This window comes from Coregonus clupeaformis, chromosome 23 (assembly GCF_020615455.1).
Source record: "Coregonus clupeaformis isolate EN_2021a chromosome 23, ASM2061545v1, whole genome shotgun sequence".
Classification (NCBI taxonomy): Eukaryota; Metazoa; Chordata; class Actinopteri; order Salmoniformes; family Salmonidae; genus Coregonus; species Coregonus clupeaformis.
Genome location: NC_059214.1, coordinates 42,775,401 through 42,796,996, shown reverse-complemented (window position 1 = coordinate 42,796,996; position 21,596 = coordinate 42,775,401). Strand labels below are relative to the sequence as shown.

Genomic DNA, 21,596 nt, shown 5'->3' with positions numbered 1-21,596 from the left:
CGGGACACTATGTGACAATGTGCCTTTAAGCCATCGTCACGTCGGGACACTCTGTGACAATGTGCTTTTAAGCCATCGTCACGTCGGGACACTATGTGACAATGTGCCTGCAAGCCATCGTCACATCGGGACACTATGTGACAATGTGGCTTTAAGCCATCGCCATGTCGGGACACTATGTGACAATGTGCCTTTAAGCCATCACCACGTCGGGACACTATGTGACAATGTGCCTGCAAGCCATCGCCACGTCGGGACACTATGTGACAATGTGCCTTTAATCCATCGTCACGTCGGGACACTGTGACAATATGCCTTTAAGCCATCGCCACGTCGGGAAACTATGTGACAATGTGCCTTTAAGCCATCGCCACGTCGGGACACTATGTGACAATGTGCCTTTAAGCCATCGCCACGTCGGGACACTATGTGACAATGTGCCTTTAAGTCATCGCCAAGTCGGGACACTATGTGACAATGTGCCTTTAAGCCATCGTCACGTTGGGACACTATGTGACAATGTGCCTTTAAGCCATCGTCACGTCGGGAGACTATGTGACAATGTGCCTTTAAGCCATCGTCACGTCGGGACACTATGTGACAATGTGCCTGCAAGCCATCGTCACATCGGGATACTATGTGACAATGTGCCTTTAAGCCATCGTCACGTCGGAGACTATGTGACAATGTGCCTTTAAGCCATCGTCACGTCGGGACACTATGTGACAATGTGCCTTTAAGCCATCGCCACGTCGGGACACTATGTGACAATGTGCCTGCAAGCCATCGCCACGTCGGGACACTATGTGACAATGTGCCTTTAAGCCATCGTCACATCGGGACACTATGTGACAATGTGCCTTTAAGCCATCGCTACGTCGGGACACTATGTGACAATGTGCCTTTAAGCCATTGTCACGTCGGGACACTATGTGACAATGTGCCTTTAAGCCATCGCCACGTCGGGACACTATGTGACAATGTGCCTTTAAGCCATCGTCACGTCGGGACACTATGTGACAATGTGCCTTTAAGCCATCGTCACGTCGGGACACTATGTGACAATGTGCCTTTAAGCCATTGTCACGTCGGGACACTATGTGACAATGTGCCTTTAAGCCATCGTCACGTCAGGACACTGTGACAATGTGCCTTTAAGCCATCGTCACGTCGGGACACTATGTGACAATGTGCCTTTAAGCCATTGTCACGTTGGGACACTGTGACAATGTGCCATTAAGCCATCGTCACCTTGGGACACTATGTGACAATGTGCCTGCAAGCCATCGCCACGTTGGGAGACTATGTGACAATGTGCCTTTAAGCCATCGTCACGTCGGGACACTGTGACAATGTGCCTTTAAGCCATCGTCACGTCGGGACACTATGTGACAATGTGCCTTTAAGCCATCGTCACGTCGGTACACTATGTGACAATGTGCCTTTAAGCCATCGTCACGTCGGGACACTATGTGACAATGTGCCTTTAAGTCATCACCAAGTCGGGACACTATGTGACAATGTGCCTTTAAGCCATCGTCACGTCGGGACACTATGTGACAATGTGCCTTTAAGCCATCGTCACGTCGGGACACTATGTGACAATGTGCCTGCAAGCCATCGTCACATCGGGACACTATGTGACAATGTGGCTTTAAGCCATCGCCATGTCGGGACACTATGTGACAATGTGCCTTAAAGCCATCACCACGTCGGGACACTATGTGACAATGTGCCTGCAAGCCATCGCCACGTCGGGACACTATGTGACAATGTGCCTTTAATCCATCGTCACGTCGGGACACTGTGACAATATGCCTTTAAGCCATCGCCACGTCGGGAAACTATGTGACAATGTGCCTTTAAGCCATCGTCACGTCGGTACACTATGTGACAATGTGCCTTTAAGCCATCGTCACGTCGGGACACTATGTGACAATGTGCCTTTAAGCCATCGCCACGTCGGGACACTATGTGACAATGTGCCTTTAAGCCATCGTCACGTCGGGACACTATGTGACAATGTGCCTTTAAGCCATCGTCACGTCAGGACACTATGTGACAATGTGCCTTTAAGCCATCGTCACGTCGGGACACTATGTGACAATGTGCCTTTAAGCCATCGTCACGTCGGGACACTATGTGACAATGTGCCTGCAAGCCATCGCCACGTCGGGACACTATGTGACAATGTGCCTTTAATCCATCGTCACGTCGGGACACTGTGACAATATGCCTTTAAGCCATCGCCACGTCGGGAAACTATGTGACAATGTGCCTTTAAGCCATCGTCAAGTCGGGACACTATGTGACAATGTGCCTTTAAGCCATCGTCACGTCGGGACACTATGTGACAATGTGCCTTTAAGCCATCGCCACGTCGGGACACTATGTGACAATGTGCCTTTAAGCCATCGTCACGTCGGGACACTATGTGACAATGTGCCTTTAAGCCATCGCCACGTCAGGACACTATGTGACAATGTGCCTTTAAGCCATCGTCACGTCGGGACACTATGTGACAATGTGCCTTTAAGCCATCGTCACGTCGGGACACTATGTGACAATATGCCTTTAAGCCATCGTCACGTCGGGACACTATGTGACAATGTGCCTGCAAGCCATCGCCACGTCGGGACACTATGTGACAATGTGCCTTTAAGCCATCGTCACGTCGGGACACTATGTGACAATGTGCCTGCAAGCCATCGTCACGTCGGGACACTATGTGACAATGTGCCTTTAAGCCATCGTCACGTCGGGACACTATGTGACAATGTGCCTTTAAGCCATCATCACGTCGGGACACTATGTGACAATGTGCCTTTAAGCCATCGTCACGTCAGGACACTATTTGACAATGTGCCTTTAAGCCATCGCCACGTCGGGACACTATGTGACAATGTGCCTTTAAGCCATCGTCACGTCGGGACACTATGTGACAATGTGCCTGCAAGCCATCGTCACGTCGGGACACTATGTGACAATGTGCCTTTAAGCCATCGTCACGTCGGGACACTATGTGACAATGTGCCTTTAAGCCATCGTCACGTCGGGACACTATGTGACAATGTGCCTTTAAGTCATCGCCAAGTCGGGACACTATGTGACAATGTGCCTTTAAGCCATCGTCACGTCGGGATACTATGTGACAATGTGCCTTTAAGCCATCGTCACGTCGGGACACTATGTGACAATGTGCCTTTAAGCCATCGTCACGTTCGGGACACTATGTGACAATGTGCCTTTAAGCCATCGTCACGTCGGGACACTATGTGACAATGTGCCTTTAAGTCATCGCCAAGTCGGGACACTATGTGACAATGTGCCTTTAAGCAATCGTCACGTCGGGACACTATGTGACAATGTGCCTTTAAGCCATCGTCACGTCGGGAGACTATGTGACAATGTGCCTTTAAGCCATCGTCACGTCGGGACACTATGTGACAATGTGCCTTTAAGTCATCGCCAAGTCGGGACACTATGTGACAATGTGCCTTTAAGCCATCGTCACGTCGGGACACTATGTGACAATGTGCCTTTAAGCCATCGTCACGTCGGGAGACTATGTGACAATGTGCCTTTAAGCCATCGTCACGTCGGGACACTATGTGACAATGTGCCTTTAAGCCATCGTCACGTCGGGACACTATGTGACAATGTGCCTTTAAGCCATCGCCACAGTCGGGACACTATGTGACAATGTGCCTTTAAGCCATCGTCACGTCGGGACACTATGTGACAATGTGCCTTTAAGCCATCGTCACGTCGGGACACTATGTGACAATGTGCCTTTAAGTCATCGCCAAGTCGGGACACTATGTGACAATGTGCCTTTAAGCCATCGTCACGTCGGGACACTATGTGACAATGTGCCTTTAAGCCATCGTCACGTCGGGACACTATGTGACAATGTGCCTTTAAGCCATCGTCACGTCGGGACACTATGTGACAATGTGCCTTTAAGCCATCGCCACGTCGGGACACTATGTGACAATGTGCCTGCAAGCCATCGCCACGTCGGGACACTATGTGACAATGTGCCTTTAAGCCATCGTCACGTCGGGACACTATGTGACAATGTGCCTTTAAGCCATCGCCACGTCGGGAAACTATGTGACAATGTGCCTTTAAGCCATCGTCACGTCGGGACACTATGTGACAATGTGCCTTCAAGCCATCGTCACGTCGGGACACTATGTGACAATGTGCCTTTAAGCCATCGCCACGTCGGGACACTATGTGACAATGTGCCTTTAAGCCATCATCACGTCGGGACACTATGTGACAATGTGCCTTTAAGCCATCGTCACGTCAGGACACTATTTGACAATGTGCCTTTAAGCCATCGCCACGTCGGGACACTATGTGACAATGTGCCTTTAAGCCATCGTCACGTCGGGACACTATGTGACAATGTGCCTTTAAGCCATCGTCACGTCGGGACACTATGTGACAATGTGCCTTTAAGCCATCGCCACGTCAGGACACTATGTGACAATGTGCCTTTAAGCCATCGTCACGTCGGGACACTATGTGACAATGTGCCTTTAAGCCATCGTCACGTCGGGACACTATGTGACAATATGCCTTTAAGCCATCGTCACGTCGGGACACTATGTGACAATGTGCCTGCAAGCCATCGCCACGTCGGGACACTATGTGACAATGTGCCTTTAAGCCATCGTCACGTCGGGACACTATGTGACAATGTGCCTGCAAGCCATCGTCACGTTGGGACACTATGTGACAATGTGCCTTTAAGCCATCGTCACGTCGGGACACTATGTGACAATGTGCCTTTAAGCCATCATCACGTCGGGACACTATGTGACAATGTGCCTTTAAGCCATCGTCACGTCAGGACACTATTTGACAATGTGCCTTTAAGCCATCGCCACGTCGGGACACTATGTGACAATGTGCCTTTAAGCCATCGTCACGTCGGGACACTATGTGACAATGTGCCTGCAAGCCATCGTCACGTCGGGACACTATGTGACAATGTGCCTTTAAGCCATCGATCACGTCGGGACACTATGTGACAATGTGCCTTTAAGCCATCGTCATGTCGGGACACTATGTGACAATGTGCCTTTAAGTCATCGCCAAGTCGGGACACTATGTGACAATGTGCCTTTAAGCCATCGTCACGTCGGGACACTATGTGACAATGTGCCTTTAAGCCATCGTCACGTCGGGACACTATGTGACAATGTGCCTTTAAGCCATCGTCACGTCGGGACACTATGTGACAATGTGCCTTTAAGCCATCGTCACGTCGGGACACTATGTGACAATGTGCCTTTAAGTCATCGCCAAGTCGGGACACTATGTGACAATGTGCCTTTAAGCAATCGTCACGTCGGGACACTATTTGACAATGTGCCTTTAAGCCATCGTCACGTCGGGAGACTATGTGACAATGTGCCTTTAAGCCATCGTCACGTCGGGACACTATGTGACAATGTGCCTGCAAGCCATCGTCACATCGGGATACTATGTGACAATGTGCATTTAAGCCATCGCCATGTCGGGACACTATGTGACAATGTGCCTTTAAGCCATCGCCACGTCGGGACACTATGTGACAATGTGCCTGCAAGCCATCGCCACGTCGGGACACTATGTGACAATGTGCCTTTAAGCCATCGTCACATCGGGACACTATGTGACAATGTGCCTTTAAGCCATCGTCACGTCGGGACACTTTGTGACAATGTGCCTTTAAGCCATCGTCACGTCGGGAGACTATGTGACAATGTGCCTTTAAGCCATCGTCACGTCGGGACACTATGTGACAATGTGCCTTTAAGCCATCGTCACGTCGGGACACTATGTGACAATGTGCCTTTAAGCCATCGTCACGTCGGGACACTATGTGACAATGTGCCTTTAAGCCATCGTCACGTCGGGACACTATGTGACAATGTGCCTTTAAGCCATCGTCACGTTGGGACACTATGTGACAATGTGCCATTAAGCCATCGTCACCTCGGGACACTATGTGACAATGTGCCTGCAAGCCATCACCACGTCGGGACACTATGTGACAATGTGCCTTTAAGCCATCGTCACGTCGGGACACTATGTGACAATGTGCCTGCAAGCCATCGTCACGTCGGGACACTATGTGACAATGTGCCTTTAAGCCATCGTCATGTCGGGACACTATGTGACAATGTGCCTGCAAGCCATCGTCACGTCAGGTCACTATGTGACAATGTGCCTTTAAGCCATCGTCACGTCGGGACACTATGTGACAATGTGCCTTTAAGCCATCGTCACGTCGGGACACTATGTGACAATGTGCCTTTAAGTCATCGCCAAGTCGGGACACTATGTGACAATGTGCCTTTAAGCCATCGTCACGTCGGGAGACTATGTGACAATGTGCCTTTAAGCCATCGTCTCGTCGGGACACTATGTGACAATGTGCCTGCAAGCCATCGGGACACTATGTGACAATGTGCCTTTAAGCCATCGTCACGTCGGGACACTATGTGACAATGTGCCTTTAAGCCATCGCCACGTCGGGACACTATGTGACAATGTGCCTTTAAGCCATCATCACGTCGGGACACTATGTGACAATGTGCCTTTAAGCCATCGTCACGTCAGGACACTATTTGACAATGTGCCTTTAAGCTATCGCCACGTCGGGACACTATGTGACAATGTGCCTTTAAGCCATCGTCAAGTCGGGACACTTTGTGACAATGTGCCTGCAAGCCATCGTCACGTCGGGACACTATGTGACAATGTGCCTTTAAGCCATCGTCACGTCGGGACACTATGTGACAATGTGCCTTTAAGCCATCGTCACGTCGGGACACTATGTGACAATGTGCCTTTAAGTCATCGCCAAGTCGGGACACTATGTGATAATGTGCCTTTAAGCCATCGTCACGTCGGGACACTATGTGACAATGTGCCTTTAAGCCATCGTCACGTCGGGAGACTATGTGACAATGTGCCTTTAAGCCATCGTCACGTCGGGACACTATGTGACAATGTGCCTTTAAGCCATCGTCACGTCGGGACACTATGTGACAATGTGCCTTTAAGCCATCGTCACGTCGGGACACTATGTGACAATGTGCCTTTAAGCCATCGTCACGTCGGGGACACTATGTGACAATGTGCCTTTAAGCCATCGTCACGTTGGGACACTATGTGACAATGTGCCATTAAGCCATCGTCACCTCGGGACACTATGTGACAATGTGCCTGCAAGCCATCACCACGTCGGGACACTATGTGACAATGTGCCTTTAAGCCATCGTCACGTCGGGACACTATGTGACAATGTGCCTGCAAGCCATCGTCACGTCGGGACACTATGTGACAATGTGCCTTTAAGCCATCGTCATGTCGGGACACTATGTGACAATGTGCCTGCAAGCCATCGTCACGTCAGGTCACTATGTGACAATGTGCCTTTAAGCCATCGTCACGTCGGGACACTATGTGACAATGTGCCTTTAAGCCATCGTCACGTCGGGACACTATGTGACAATGTGCCTTTAAGTCATCGCCAAGTCGGGACACTATGTGACAATGTGCCTTTAAGCCATCGTCACGTCGGGAGACTATGTGACAATGTGCCTTTAAGCCATCGTCTCGTCGGGACACTATGTGACAATGTGCCTGCAAGCCATCGGGACACTATGTGACAATGTGCCTTTAAGCCATCGTCACGTCGGGACACTATGTGACAATGTGCCTTTAAGCCATCGCCACGTCGGGACACTATGTGACAATGTGCCTTTAAGCCATCGTCACTTCGGGACACTATGTGACAATGTGCCTTTAAGCCATCGTCACGTCGGGACACTATGTGACAATGTGCCTTTAAGCCATCGTCACGTCGGGACACTATGTGACAATGTGCCTTTAAGCCATCGTCACGTCGGGACACTATGTGACAATGTGCCTTTAAGCCATCGTCACGTCGGGACACTATGTGACAATGTGCCTTTAAGCCATCGTCTCGTTGGGACACTATGTGACAACGTGCCATTAAGCCATCGTCACCTCGGGACACTATGTGACAATGTGCCTGCAAGCCATCGCCACGTCGGGACACTATTTGATAATGTGTCTTTAAGCCATCGTCACGTCGGGACACTATGTGACAATGTGCCTGCAAGCCATCGTCACGTCGGGACACTATGTGACAATGTGCCTTTAAGCCATCGTCACGTCGGGACACTATGTGACAATGTGCCTTTAAGCCATCATCACGTCGGGACACTATGTGACAATGTGCCTTTAAGCCATCGTCACGTCAGGACACTATTTGACAATGTGCCTTTAAGCCATCGCCACGTCTGGACACTATGTGACAATGTGCCTTTAAGCCATCGTCACGTCGGGACACTATGTGACAATGTGCCTTTAAGCCATCGTCACGTCAGGACACTATTTGACAATGTGCCGTTAAGCCATCGCCACGTCTGGACACTATGTGACAATGTGCCTTTAAGCCATCGTCACGTCGGGACACTATGTGACAATGTGCCTTTAAGCCATCGTCTCGTCGGGACACTATGTGACAATGTGCCTGCAAGCCATCGGGACACTATGTGACAATGTGCCTTTAAGCCATCGTCACGTCGGGACACTATGTGACAATGTGCCTTTAAGCCATCGCCACGTCGGGACACTATGTGACAATGTGCCTTTAAGCCATCGTCACTTCGGGACACTATGTGACAATGTGCCTTTAAGCCATCGTCACGTCGGGACACTATGTGACAATGTGCCTTTAAGCCATCGTCACGTCGGGACACTATGTGACAATGTGCCTTTAAGCCATCGTCACGTCGGGACACTATGTGACAATGTGCCTTTAAGCCATCGTCACGTCGGGACACTATGTGACAATGTGCCTTTAAGCCATCGTCACGTCGGGACACTATGTGACAATGTGCCTTTAAGCCATCGTCTCGTTGGGACACTATGTGACAACGTGCCATTAAGCCATCGTCACCTCGGGACACTATGTGACAATGTGCCTGCAAGCCATCGCCACGTCGGGACACTATTTGATAATGTGTCTTTAAGCCATCGTCACGTCGGGACACTATGTGACAATGTGCCTGCAAGCCATCGTCACGTCGGGACACTATGTGACAATGTGCCTTTAAGCCATCGTCACGTCGGGACACTATGTGACAATGTGCCTTTAAGCCATCATCACGTCGGGACACTATGTGACAATGTGCCTTTAAGCCATCGTCACGTCAGGACACTATTTGACAATGTGCCTTTAAGCCATCGTCACGTCGGGACACTATGTGACAATGTGCCTTTAAGCCATCGTCTCGTCGGGACACTATGTGACAATGTGCCTGCAAGCCATCGGGACACTATGTGACAATGTGCCTTTAAGCCATCGTCACGTCGGGACACTATGTGACAATGTGCCTTTAAGCCATCGCCACGTCGGGACACTATGTGACAATGTGCCTTTAAGCCATCGTCACGTCGGGACACTATGTGACAATGTGCCTTTAAGCCATTGTCACGTCGGGACTACTATGTGACAATGTGCCTTTAAGCCATCGTCACGTCGGGACACTATGTGACAATGTGCCTTTAAGCCATCGTCACGTCGGGACACTATGTGACAATGTGCCTTTAAGCCATCGTCACGTCGGGACACTATGTGACAATGTGCCTTTAAGCCATCGTCACGTCGGGACACTATGTGACAATGTGCCTTTAAGCCATCGTCTCGTTGGGACACTATGTGACAACGTGCCATTAAGCCATCGTCACCTCGGGACACTATGTGACAATGTGCCTTTAAGCCATCGTCACGTCGGGACACTATGTGACAATGTGCCTTTAAGCCATCGTCACGTCGGGACACTATGTGACAATGTGCCTTTAAGCCATCGTCACGTCAGGACACTATTTGACAATGTGCCTTTAAGCCATCGCCACGTCTGGACACTATGTGACAATGTGCCTTTAAGCCATCGTCACGTCAGGACACTATTTGACAATGTGCCGTTAAGCCATCGCCACGTCTGGACACTATGTGACAATGTGCCTTTAAGCCATCGTCACGTCGGGACACTATGTGACAATGTGCCTTTAAGCCATCGTCACGCCGGGACACTGTGACAATGTGCCTGCAAGCCATCGTCACGTCGGGACACTATGTGACAATGTGCCTTTAAGCCATCGTCACATCGGGACATTTCCCTCCATTTCTCCCAACAAAAAAACGACTGATTGTTTGGTACAAACATTTGCTTGCTAAATGGATTTAGATTTCGATGACTGCATTAAAAGTTAAACAGTAGGCTATAGGTGTTTTCAATCATATATGTTCAATCAATTGATATTTATGTTGCTACTTGTAGGCTACTGTCTGTAATTTGTCTCAATATATTTCAGGATGTGTAGCCTAACACATGCGCAATGATCTGTGATTTAGTGAATTTTTGCGGGGTAAGCATTAGAATAAGCCGCCTCAATATTTGCAGCCGTAGGTGGTAATATCTCTGTAGGAGCTGTTCCGTCGTCAGTATTGTGAAATAATGATAATGTTAAGGAAAGGTTTGAACGGAGAAAGCTGATCTGATTCTTTAGATCCTATCAGTAGTGACACATGCTCCAACGACGCACTTAACGACCGTTCTTTCTGTATGGTGTTTTGAAAAACGCATCTTTTAAACCCTCATGAGCCTAAGTTCCTTCGCTATCGGGAAACCGGGCCCAGGTGTGTTCAGTATGTTCTAGAGAGCCATGTCTGAAAGATGAGAGGTTATTTATAACACCTTTGAACTGCCAATCTGTTTTGTTGTTTTATTTTGCTCTATTGCACAATAAATTAAGTATTTTGATACAGTTTTATTCACAGGGTATTTTTAAAGCCTGTGAGAGCACAAGGCGATGGCCGGCCTTGTCACACAGAACTAGAGGTTGAAGTTGAGTGTATTCTAATGGTGGACACATAGAAAACCAACATGTGTAGGCTACTGGATTACTACATATGGAGTGTCAAACAAATATCCACTCTGACCAAGGGTGGCACTTGCAGAACGTCCTTGGGCCCGGTTTCCCAAAAGCATCTTAAGGCTAAGTTGATCGTTAGTACCATTGGATCCTTAAGATGCTTTTGGGAAACCAGGCCCTGGTCAGAATCACAACACTCTCTAGTCACACAGTCAAATAAAGTAAAATTGTATTTGTCACATGCGCCCAGACTGGTCTCATAGAATAGACGTAACATAGTATATGTAAATCCGGGACACTCAAATTAGTATTAAAATGTTCCATTTGGTATGGTTACATAAGACAGAAGTTTACTTAAGGCAAAACAAAAGGAGGGTGGTTGGTCGAGGTGGGTGTATGGGTGGGCTTATGACGCGAACGTCTAGCAACTCTAAAAGTTGCGTGTTAGCAAATAAGCAACTTTGCAACTACTTGCTACTTTTTAGCTACTTTGCAAATATTTACCATGTTAGCTAACTCTTCCCCTTCCCCTAACCTTAACCCTTTAACCTAACTCCTAACCTTAACCCCTAACCCTAACCCCTAGCCTAACTAACATTAGCCAGCTAGCTAACACTAGCATAGCCACCTAGCCACCCCTAACTAACGTTAGTCACAACAAATACAAATTCTTAACATATTGTACGAATTGCAATTCAAAACATATTGTACGAATTGCAATTCATAACATTCATACGATATGGATGATGGACATCCACAAATTAATACATACCATACAAAACTTAACATATCATACAAATGGAGTGTCTCGGATTTACGTACATAATAATACAAAATGCTCTGACCAAGTTGATGCGCCAAATAGTGCATAGGAAAAGGCTGCTCTAAACACACTTACCTCTAAAAAGTCATTTAAAAGATTGAATCTGGTAACATCAACCAAACTGGCATAATTTGAATATAAATCAAATCTCCGGGCTGAAGCCTAAATTAAGCTACCTCTTCCACAACTCAGACACATAAATCATGCATTGATTTTATTGGAGATTTGAATGGAAAGGTAGGTGCATATCTTCAACAGAGTCTGCAACAAGCACTGAACCTAAATTAACTGAATCTCTACCTCTGCTATCCAGTGTAATCTACAGTATATGACTGTAATCCTAGCTACACGTACTATACTGTCTTGTTTTGATGTCTCCAGGAGCGAAATGCTCTCTGGGAGCTCCCCAGGTCTGCTACATATCATCTGCATGCTGGTGGAGTAGCCACATTACTCCCACTAAGTGGTTCTGCCTCCAAGCCTTTTCATACCCAACTCTTCCCCATCTTAATATGCTGGAAGAATGGGTTCCGCACTGCTCTCTTACCCTGTATAACTAATTAATGAAGGAGCTAAGAGGCCCCGTCTCATGGGTGCTGATCAATGCTGAATCCCTAAAAAGGGTGTGTGTGTGCTTCCTGTCTAGGGTTCAGACCAGTCCATGACTATAAGCGGGGTCACTATTTCCTAAAGGCTGAACTGAAGACCTACACAAACTGTAAATGTGTGTGTGTGTGTGTGTGTTTCCTGTATACTATGTGTCCTCATTAACAGTAGAGGCATGAGATGTTTAATGGTTCTGACATTCACTACCAGATATTCAGACAGACAGTGTATTATTATGTTGCCACTGAATCCATTTCATCTCCCTGTTTCAGAGTGGTTCTGCTTAATTTAACCCCTGACTAAATCTTTCTCGCTCTACCGTACCACACTCTGTCTTCCCGTTTCCTCTCCCTCATCTTCTCTTCCCCATCTCCTTTCTCTCTCCATATCCCTTCATTTCCTCCTCTTTTAGCAGGCCTGTATCCTTCCCTCTAGGGAGAGAGCTGGAGTTAGTGATGTCATGTTCATCTCTCGCTCTGCTTTCTAGGACGAGCCAACAGATCCCATTAAGGCTATTTCCGGGCTCTTTTAAATCCTTAAGCATGAACAAATGCTCCAGTTTAATTTGAAACATGTTTCAGATATTATTTTATACACTGTTATATATTTTTTATCCAAAGCAGAATTCTCACTTAGGGGCTCATGAGACATTAATATGCTATATTCCTCAAGAATCAATGGCTAGGTATCATTGATTTAAAAGTTCAAAAATGGATGTACCAATCCCAGATTGCCCCTTTAATCATAGTCGTAATGCAGTTCAAGGTTTAAAGGTCAAAGTTTGAAAAGGTCTTGTTGCTTCTGCTCACTCAAATGCACGCACACACAAACACACACTTGATACGTTCAACACTTTCAGCACCATGGATAGCATCAGCCTCCACTGATGTTGAAAAAGGGATTTGCATGCTATTAGCCTCTCACAGTAAGACACAGCCATCTCTGTCCACCACTCTCTATCCTCCATTCATATCCTCAGAGTGGCTCTTTACTAACGCTAAGAGAATTGGTTATCACTCCCCAAACACACATAAACACACAGACACAGAATAGGGTAGCATCAAATACAAGAAAGATCCCCACATCAGAGAGAATCTATACAGTCCTAGCCGTGCATGTGTGTGCGTGTGTTTGAGTGTGTTGCCAGGGTGTTAAGGTTGCTACAAGCTTTACTCCTTCAATCGACGTGCATGCATGTGCAAGGGCGAAGTTGTTTTTTGGGGGCAGCGAGCTCTTTTGTCCACATCTTCTTTGCATTCCAGCCAGAGAGGAAGTCTGCCTTGTGTAGTGTAGATCCACTAGGGGGCTTGGGGAGCCAGACTAGCTTTCCAAGCAAGAGGGGCCGAGGCACTCTTTGACTGTAGCTAGCGATGACATTTGAACTTCCGGATCCGGTGTTATATGCCTTTTTGTTTACAAATACAAGCTAGCTAGCGTGTGGCTAGTCTGGCGTTCTATGCTTTACGACGCTACTTTTTAGCCACAAAGGCAGAAGCAAACATGTCTTTCTGTAACGCTAGGAGTCAGGAAGCAGGTGTGGAAGCTGAGTTTAATGCTGAGAATAAGCAGATAAACAAAACAGGAGAAGCGTACTGAACGTGAACAAAACCAATACTGCCTGAAGACTGAGGCTACTGAGGGCTAAATAAAGGGGAAGTAATCAAGGTAATGATGAAGTCCAGGTGTGCATAACGATGGGGAGCAGGTATGTGTAATGATGGTTGCCAGGTGTGCATAATGTGGGATGCCAGGACCGGTGGTTATTAGACCGGCGACGTCGAGCCCCAGAGAGAGGGAACGGGAGTAGACGTGACACTTTCAATGAATTGTAATTGCTAGAGCTTGAACAGCAAGAGCTTACTACTAAACTCATCCACTGCAAACTACCATACGGGACGATGGAGAATACATCAATCATCTCCATTAAAAACACCAGCACTGGACTACCCCTCATATTCACACCAGCTTGTTTTTACTTTGCGTCAGGGGCAAGGCTTTCGTATAATCTGTAGGCCATTTAATAGCACATTAATATTAACCGTCCTCAATACATTTTCTGACTTCCATCTTGTGTTAACTTCGTAACACAAATATCACCGCTACTTTTCTCTAATCATTTGCTGCATTGTGAACACAAACTTTTCAATAAACTTAAATGAACAAAAACAAATTCAGAAACCATACATGTGTTTATTGATACGTGTTTATTTCTTATACATAAATGTTACAGCATTATAATTAATGGCTTATACGTCTTCATATATAACCCAACATTTATCATGAATATTACCACAGGAATGTTTTTGATGGGGATTTGACTGTTAAATATGAACGTCTGATACTGGCATGAAGAGCGAGGCCCTTATGTGGTTGGAAGGGAGATGCGGGAATCTTCTCACGAAACTAGTTCGGCTCCCAACTCATTGCAGGCTAGCTGCCAAGGCCAGAGTGCGGCTCCCAACTCATTGCAGGCTAGCTGCCAAGGCCAGAGTGCCAGGGACCCAAACACCGAGCCCATATGCCTTGGTGGGAGACGAGGCATTCCCTCTGATGGTAAACCTGATGCGACCATATCGAGGTAAGATACGCTACAATACATGTGAAAATTATGTTGTAATTATATGCCTCACATAAAAGTGATCTGGAAGGATGGGGGTAGTAACACCCCTTGAGTTTTTCCACATTTTGTTGTGTTACAGCCTGAATTTAAAATAGATTAAATTGAGATTGTATGTTACTGGCCTACACACAATGCCTCATAATGTCAAAGTGAAATTGTGTTTTTAGAATTTTTTACAAATTAATTAAAAATGAAAAGCTGTAATGTCTTCAGTCGATAAGTATTCAACCCCTTTGTTATAGCCTAAATAAGTTCAGGAGTAAAAATGTGCTTAGCAAGTCACATAACAAGTTGTATGGACTCTGAGTCGAGCAGTCAATTTAAAACACAGATTCAACCACAAAGACCAGGGAGGTTTTCCAATGCCTCGCAAAGAAGGGCACCTATTGGTGGATGGGTAGAAATAAAAATAAAACAGACATTGAATATCCCTTTGAGCATGGTGATGTTATTAGCTACACTTTGGATGGTGTATCAATACACCCAGTCACTACAACGATACAGGCATCCTTCCTAACTCAGTTGCCGGAAAGGAAGGAAACTACTCAGGGATTTCACCATGAGGCCAATGGTGACTTTAAACAGTTGCAGAGTTTAATGGCAGTGATAGGAGAAAACTGAGGATGGATCAACAACATTGTACAGTGAGGGAAAAAAGTTTTTGATCCCCTGCTGTTTTTTTACATTTGCCCACTGACAAAGACATGATCAGTCTATAATTTTAATGGTAGGTTTATTTGAACAGTGAGAGACAGAATAACAACAAAAAAATCCAGAAAAATGAATGTCAAAAATGTTATTAATTGATTTGCATTTTAATGAGGGAAATAATTATTTGACCCCTCTGCAAAACATGACTTAGTACTTGGTGGCAAAACCCTTGTTGGCAATCACAGAGGTCAGACGTTTCTTGTAGTTGGCCACCAGGTTTGCACACATCTCAGGAGGGATTTTGTCCCACTCCTCTTTGCAGATCTTCTCCAAGTCATTAAGTTTTCGAGGCTGACGTTTGGCAACTCGAACCTTCAGCTCCCTCCACAGATTTTCTATGGGATTAAGGTTTGGAGACTGGCTAGGCCACTACAGGACTTTAATGTGCTTCTTCTTGAGCCACTCCTTTGTTGCCTTGGCCGTGTGTTTTGGGTCATTGTCATGCTGGAATACCCATCCACGACCCATTTTCAATGCCCTGGCTGAGGGAAGGAGGTTCTCAACCAAGATTTGACGGTACATGGCCCTGTCCATCGTCCCTTTGATGCGGTGAAGTTGTCCTGTCCCCTTAGCAGAAAAACACCCCCAAAGCATAATGTTTCCACCTCCATGTTTGACAGTGGGGATGTTGTTCTTGGGGTCATAGGCAGCATTCCTCCTCCTCCAAACAAGGCGAGTTGAGTTGATGCCAAAGAGCTCCATTTTGGTCTCATCTGACCACAACACTTTTACCCAGTTCTTCTATGAATCATTCAGATGTTCATTGGCAAACTTCAGACGGGCCTGTATATGTGCTTTCTTGAGCAGGGGGACCTTGCGGACGCTGCAGGATTTCAGTCCTTCACGGCGTAGTGTGTTACCAATTGTTTTCTTGGTGACTATGGTCCCAGCTGCCTTGAGATCATTGACAAGATCCTCCCGTGTAGTTCTGGGCTGATTCCTCACCGTTCCCATGATCATTGCAACTCCACGAGGTGAGATCTTGCATGGAGCCCCAGGCCGAGGGAGATTGACAGTGCTTTTGTGTTTCTTCCATTTGCGAATAATCGCACCAACTGTTGTCACCTTCTCACCAAGCTGCTTGGCGATGGTCTTGTAGCCCATTCCAGCCTTGTGTAGGTCTACAATCTTGTCCCTGACATCCTTGGAGAGCTCTTTGGTCTTGGCCATGGTGGAGAGTTTGTAATCTGATTGATTGATTGATTGCTTCTGTGGACAGGTGTCTTTTATACAGGTAACAAGCTGAGATTAAGAGCACTCCCTTTAAGAGTGTGATCCTAATCTCAGCTCGTTACCTGTATAAAAGACACCTGGGAGCCAGAAATCTTTCTGACTGAGAGGGGGTCAAATACTTATTTCCCTAATTAAAATGCTAATCTATTTATAACATTTTTGACATGTGTTTTTCTGGATTTTTTTGTTGTTATTCTGTCTCTCACTGTTCAAATAAACCTACCATTAAAATTATAGACTGATTATTTCTTTGTCAGTGGGCAAACGTACAAAACGATCAAATACTTTTTTCCCTCACTGTAGTTACTCCACAATAATAACCTAAATGACAGAGTGAAAAGAAGGGTGAAAAATATATTCCAAAACATGCAACCTGTTTGCAATAAAGCACTAAAGTAAAACTGCAAAAAATATGGCAAAGAAATTATTTTTATGTCCTGAATACAAATCCAACACAACGCATCACTGAGTACTTTCAAGCATTGTGGTGGCTGCAGTACAATAACCTAAAACACAAGGCCAAATATACACTGGAATTGTTTACCAAGATGACATTGAACGTTTCTGAGTGGCCTAGTTACAGTTTTTACTTAATTCAGCTTGAAAATCTATGGCAAGACTTGAAAATGGCTGTCTAGCAATGATCAACAACCAACTTGACAGAGCTTGAAGAATTTTTTAAATAATAATGTGCAAATATTGTACAATCCAGGTGTGCAAAGCTGTTAGAGACTTACCCAGAAAGACTCACAGCTGTAATCACTGCCAAAGGTTATTCTAACATGTATTGACTCGGGGATGTGAATACTTATGTAAATTAAATATTTGAGTATTTCATTTTCAATAAATTTGCAAAAATATCTAAAAACATGTTTTCACTTTGTCATTATGGGGTATTGTGTGTAGATGGGTGAGAAAAAATCAATTTAATCAATTTTGAATAGAGGCTGTAACACAACAAAATGTGGAATAAGTCTAGTATGAATAAGTTCAGAAGGCACTGTATGTCCAAAGCATTGCCTACACAATTGTTACAGTTCAAGTTTGATAGCCTTCATGTTTTCTTTTCAATACTAATGGAAACGCTTTTTTTATTCAAAGATTCTTCTGGCCTTGACGCCAAGAAGATCTACAACTACCGCTACTCAAGAGCCAGAAGAATTTCAGAGAACTGCTTTAGGATCCTTGCTGCAAGATGGAGGATCCTGAGACGAGCCCTTGAGGTTGCCCCAGAGAAAGCTGAGACCATTGTGAAGGCCTGCGGGGCCCTCTACAACTACTTTTGCACCACAGACACTGACAACACAGAGTCATCAACATGGTCCACCACCCCACGTTTGTTGACCACTCCACACCCACTGGAGACCTGCGTCCAGTGGAGTGGAGACAAGTGGTACAAGGAGACACCAGCTTCCTGGACACAAGAAACATGTCGACAGACAGGGCAACCAGAGTTGCTATAGACGTGCACAACAACCTCAAGGACTACTTCCTCACACCAGCTGGTCGAGTGTCTTTCCAGGATGCTGCTATCACACGTGGCACCCTACGCTCATAGAAAAAAGGTGCCATCTAGAACCTAAAATGGTTATTCGGCTGTCCCCATAGTAGAACCCTTTGAATAACCCTGTTTGGTTCCAGGAACCCTTTTGAGTTCCATGTAGAACCCTTTACACAGAGGGTTCTACATGGAACCCAAAAGAGTTCTACCTGGAACCAAAAAAGGAACCCTTTTTTTTGATACAGTAAATGTGCGCACATATTTTCTCTTCATCTGTTTGATGACTGTTTATATGTCATGTGAGCTACACACATGGTTTTGCTGTTTGGATTTAGCTGTTTTTCTCATTCACACTACTATAATGACGGTCACTCCAAAGGTTTCTCAGCTGTCTTCCTCTTTCGGCCACTAGAGCTGGGTCGGGGAGATGGGGTGAAGGTTGATGGAGTTGCAGGGCAGAGAGCAAGGGAGTGCCTGGAAGGTGAATTGGGCGTTGGTGAGAAGGGCCGGGCATTGGGGAGAGGGGCCGGGGAGGTGATGAACCAGGCCGGGGAGGTGATGAACCAGGCCGGGGAGGTGATGAACCAGGCCGGGGAGGTGATGAACCAGGCCGGGGAGATGATGAGCCAGGCCGGGGAGGTGATGAACCAGGCCGGGGAGATGATGAGCCAAGGGGCGATGAACCACCTGTAGATGGGCCCTCGGGGCTCAGCTCTGTCTCTGGGCTGTCCAAAACACCACCCCCCTCCAACACCTACAAGCAGATGGTGAATACATTTGAATACAATGCAAGCTATCTTAAAACATCTCCATGTGCTCCTTTGAGTTAAAATGCTTAATCAAAAGAACTGATTTCATAAACATCTCAATCTAATTAGCAGAAACACACCACAGTGTCTGTTTTCAGATGTTTGAACTAGCCCTGCTACTCATTATGATAACAACACAGGCACTGAATATTTCCCACTCACAATTTCTCCCATCCAGAAAAGAGCTGATATCATGTTATAATTAGGTCTGATACACATAAGAACACACACACTGTACGAAAGGACTCCGCTGAATGACAAGAGTACATACCGTATCTGGCATATTGGTGTCTGTCTGTCTGACGATGTTTCACATAAACACGAAGCCAATCCAGTCATCGGACAATCGGAGGGACTCACACACCACTTCTCGTCTCCTTCAGTCTTTTCAAATCACAAAACATACCGGGCCCAAATCTTTCTCCATGTTTCTTTGATATCAGTATCAGTGTTCAAATTTTGCTCCCTCCAGCTGTTGTCTTTTGCGTGCCACATCGAAGGGTTGTGGAGGTGCTGGTAAAGTCTCAACAGCTCACACAGATGCTCCTCAAAACTGGACAGAGACAGACATAATTGCGCATTGCAAATATCGAAATAAAAGCACCAAAAAAGGAAGCTTTCAAGTAGGATAACAAGTAGTAGGAGCAAAGTAATTGTACGTCCCAAATTGTTTGCATATTTATACCAGAAGGGATACCGGAAAATATGTGATGTAGACACAGGGGCGGGACTTTCGTTGCAAAACTCACTCAATACTGCCCCTCAGTCTTCCCAAGGAATGATACATCGATACGTCGGGTCTCCCATTTCCAGGTAAAAAAAAAAAAGTGACATTGCAACACTGCGCTGCTCTCCGTAGGGTCCATTTTAGCAGGGCATACATTGTTCTTTACACACTCCACACTGTCCTCCACACAGATACCCTTCCTTAAAATGGTTTGTTGTGTGATCCTCCCACTACGAGTCAGGAAAGCATGCAGTTTACAAGGCTACAAATGAAATAAGTGATGATGAACTTTACAAAGTGGTGAATGTGATGCTCCATTCCAATACATATCGAGGGTCTTATTCTGGTGACATAATCTCGCTCTTTTGTCCATAATAATCTCATAATCTAGGCTACACGTGCACTCTAGCTAACAGTATCTGCACGCTGTTGGCTACTACATTTGAAGTCGGAAGTTTACATACACCAAGGTTGGAGTCATTAAAAGTCATTTTTCAACCACTCCACAAATTTCTTGTTAACAAACTATAGTTTTGGCAAGTCGGTTAGGACAGCTCCTTTGTGCATGACACAGGTAATTTTTCCAACAATTGTTTACAAACAGATTATTTAATTTATAATTCACTGTATCACAATTCCAGTGGGTCAGAAGTTTACATACACTAAGTTGACGGTGCCTTTAAACAGCTTGGAAAATTCCAGAAAATTATGTCATGGCTTTAGATGCTTCTGATAGGCTAATTGACATCATTTGAGGCAATTGGAGGTGTACCTGTGGATGTATTTTAAGGCCTACCTTCAAACTAGTGCCTCTTTGCTTGACATCATGGGAAAATGAAAAGAAATCAGCCAAGACCTCAGATTTTTTTTTTAGACCTACACAAGTCTGGTTCATCCTTGGAAGCAATTTCCAAACGCCTGAAGGTACCACGTTCCTCTGTACAAACAATAGTACACAAGTATAAACACCATGGGACCACGCAGCCGTCATACCGCTTAGGAAGGAGACACATTCTGTCTCCTAGAGATTAACGTTCTTTGGTGAGAAAAGTGCAAATCAATCCCAGAACAACAGCAAAGGACCTTGTGAAGATGCTGGAGGAAACAGGTACAAAAGTATCTATATCCACAGTAAAACGAGTTCTATATCAACATAACCTGAAAGGCCGCTCAGCAAGGAAGAAGTCACTGCTCCAAAACCGCCATAAAAACCATAAAGACCATCGTTATGTTTGGAGGAAAAAGGGGGTGGCTTGCAAGCCGAAGAACACAATCTCAATCGTGAAGCACAGGGGTGGCAGCATCATGCTGTGGGGGTGCTTTGCTGCAGGAGGGACTGGTGCACTTCACAAAATAGATGGCATCATGAGGAAGGAAAATGATGTGGATATATTGAAGCAACATCTCAAGACATCAATCAGGAAGTTAAAGCTTGGTCGCAAATGGGTCTTCCAAATGGACAATGACCCCAAGCATACTTCCAAAGTTGTGTCAAAATGGCTTAAGGACAACAAAGTCAAGGTATTGGAGTGGCCATCACAAAGCCCTGACCTCAATCCTATAGAACATTTGTGGGCAGAACTGAAAAAGCG

The 21,596-nt window shown here is 45.9% G+C and overlaps 1 protein-coding gene across 1 annotated transcript in view; it reads right to left on the bottom strand.

Annotated features, from left to right (window-relative positions):
* Window positions 1-21,596, bottom strand: part of LOC121537094 (transmembrane protein FAM155A-like) — a 171,193-nt gene that overhangs the window by 71,325 nt on the left and 78,272 nt on the right. The gene's annotated exons all lie outside the window — the stretch shown is intronic.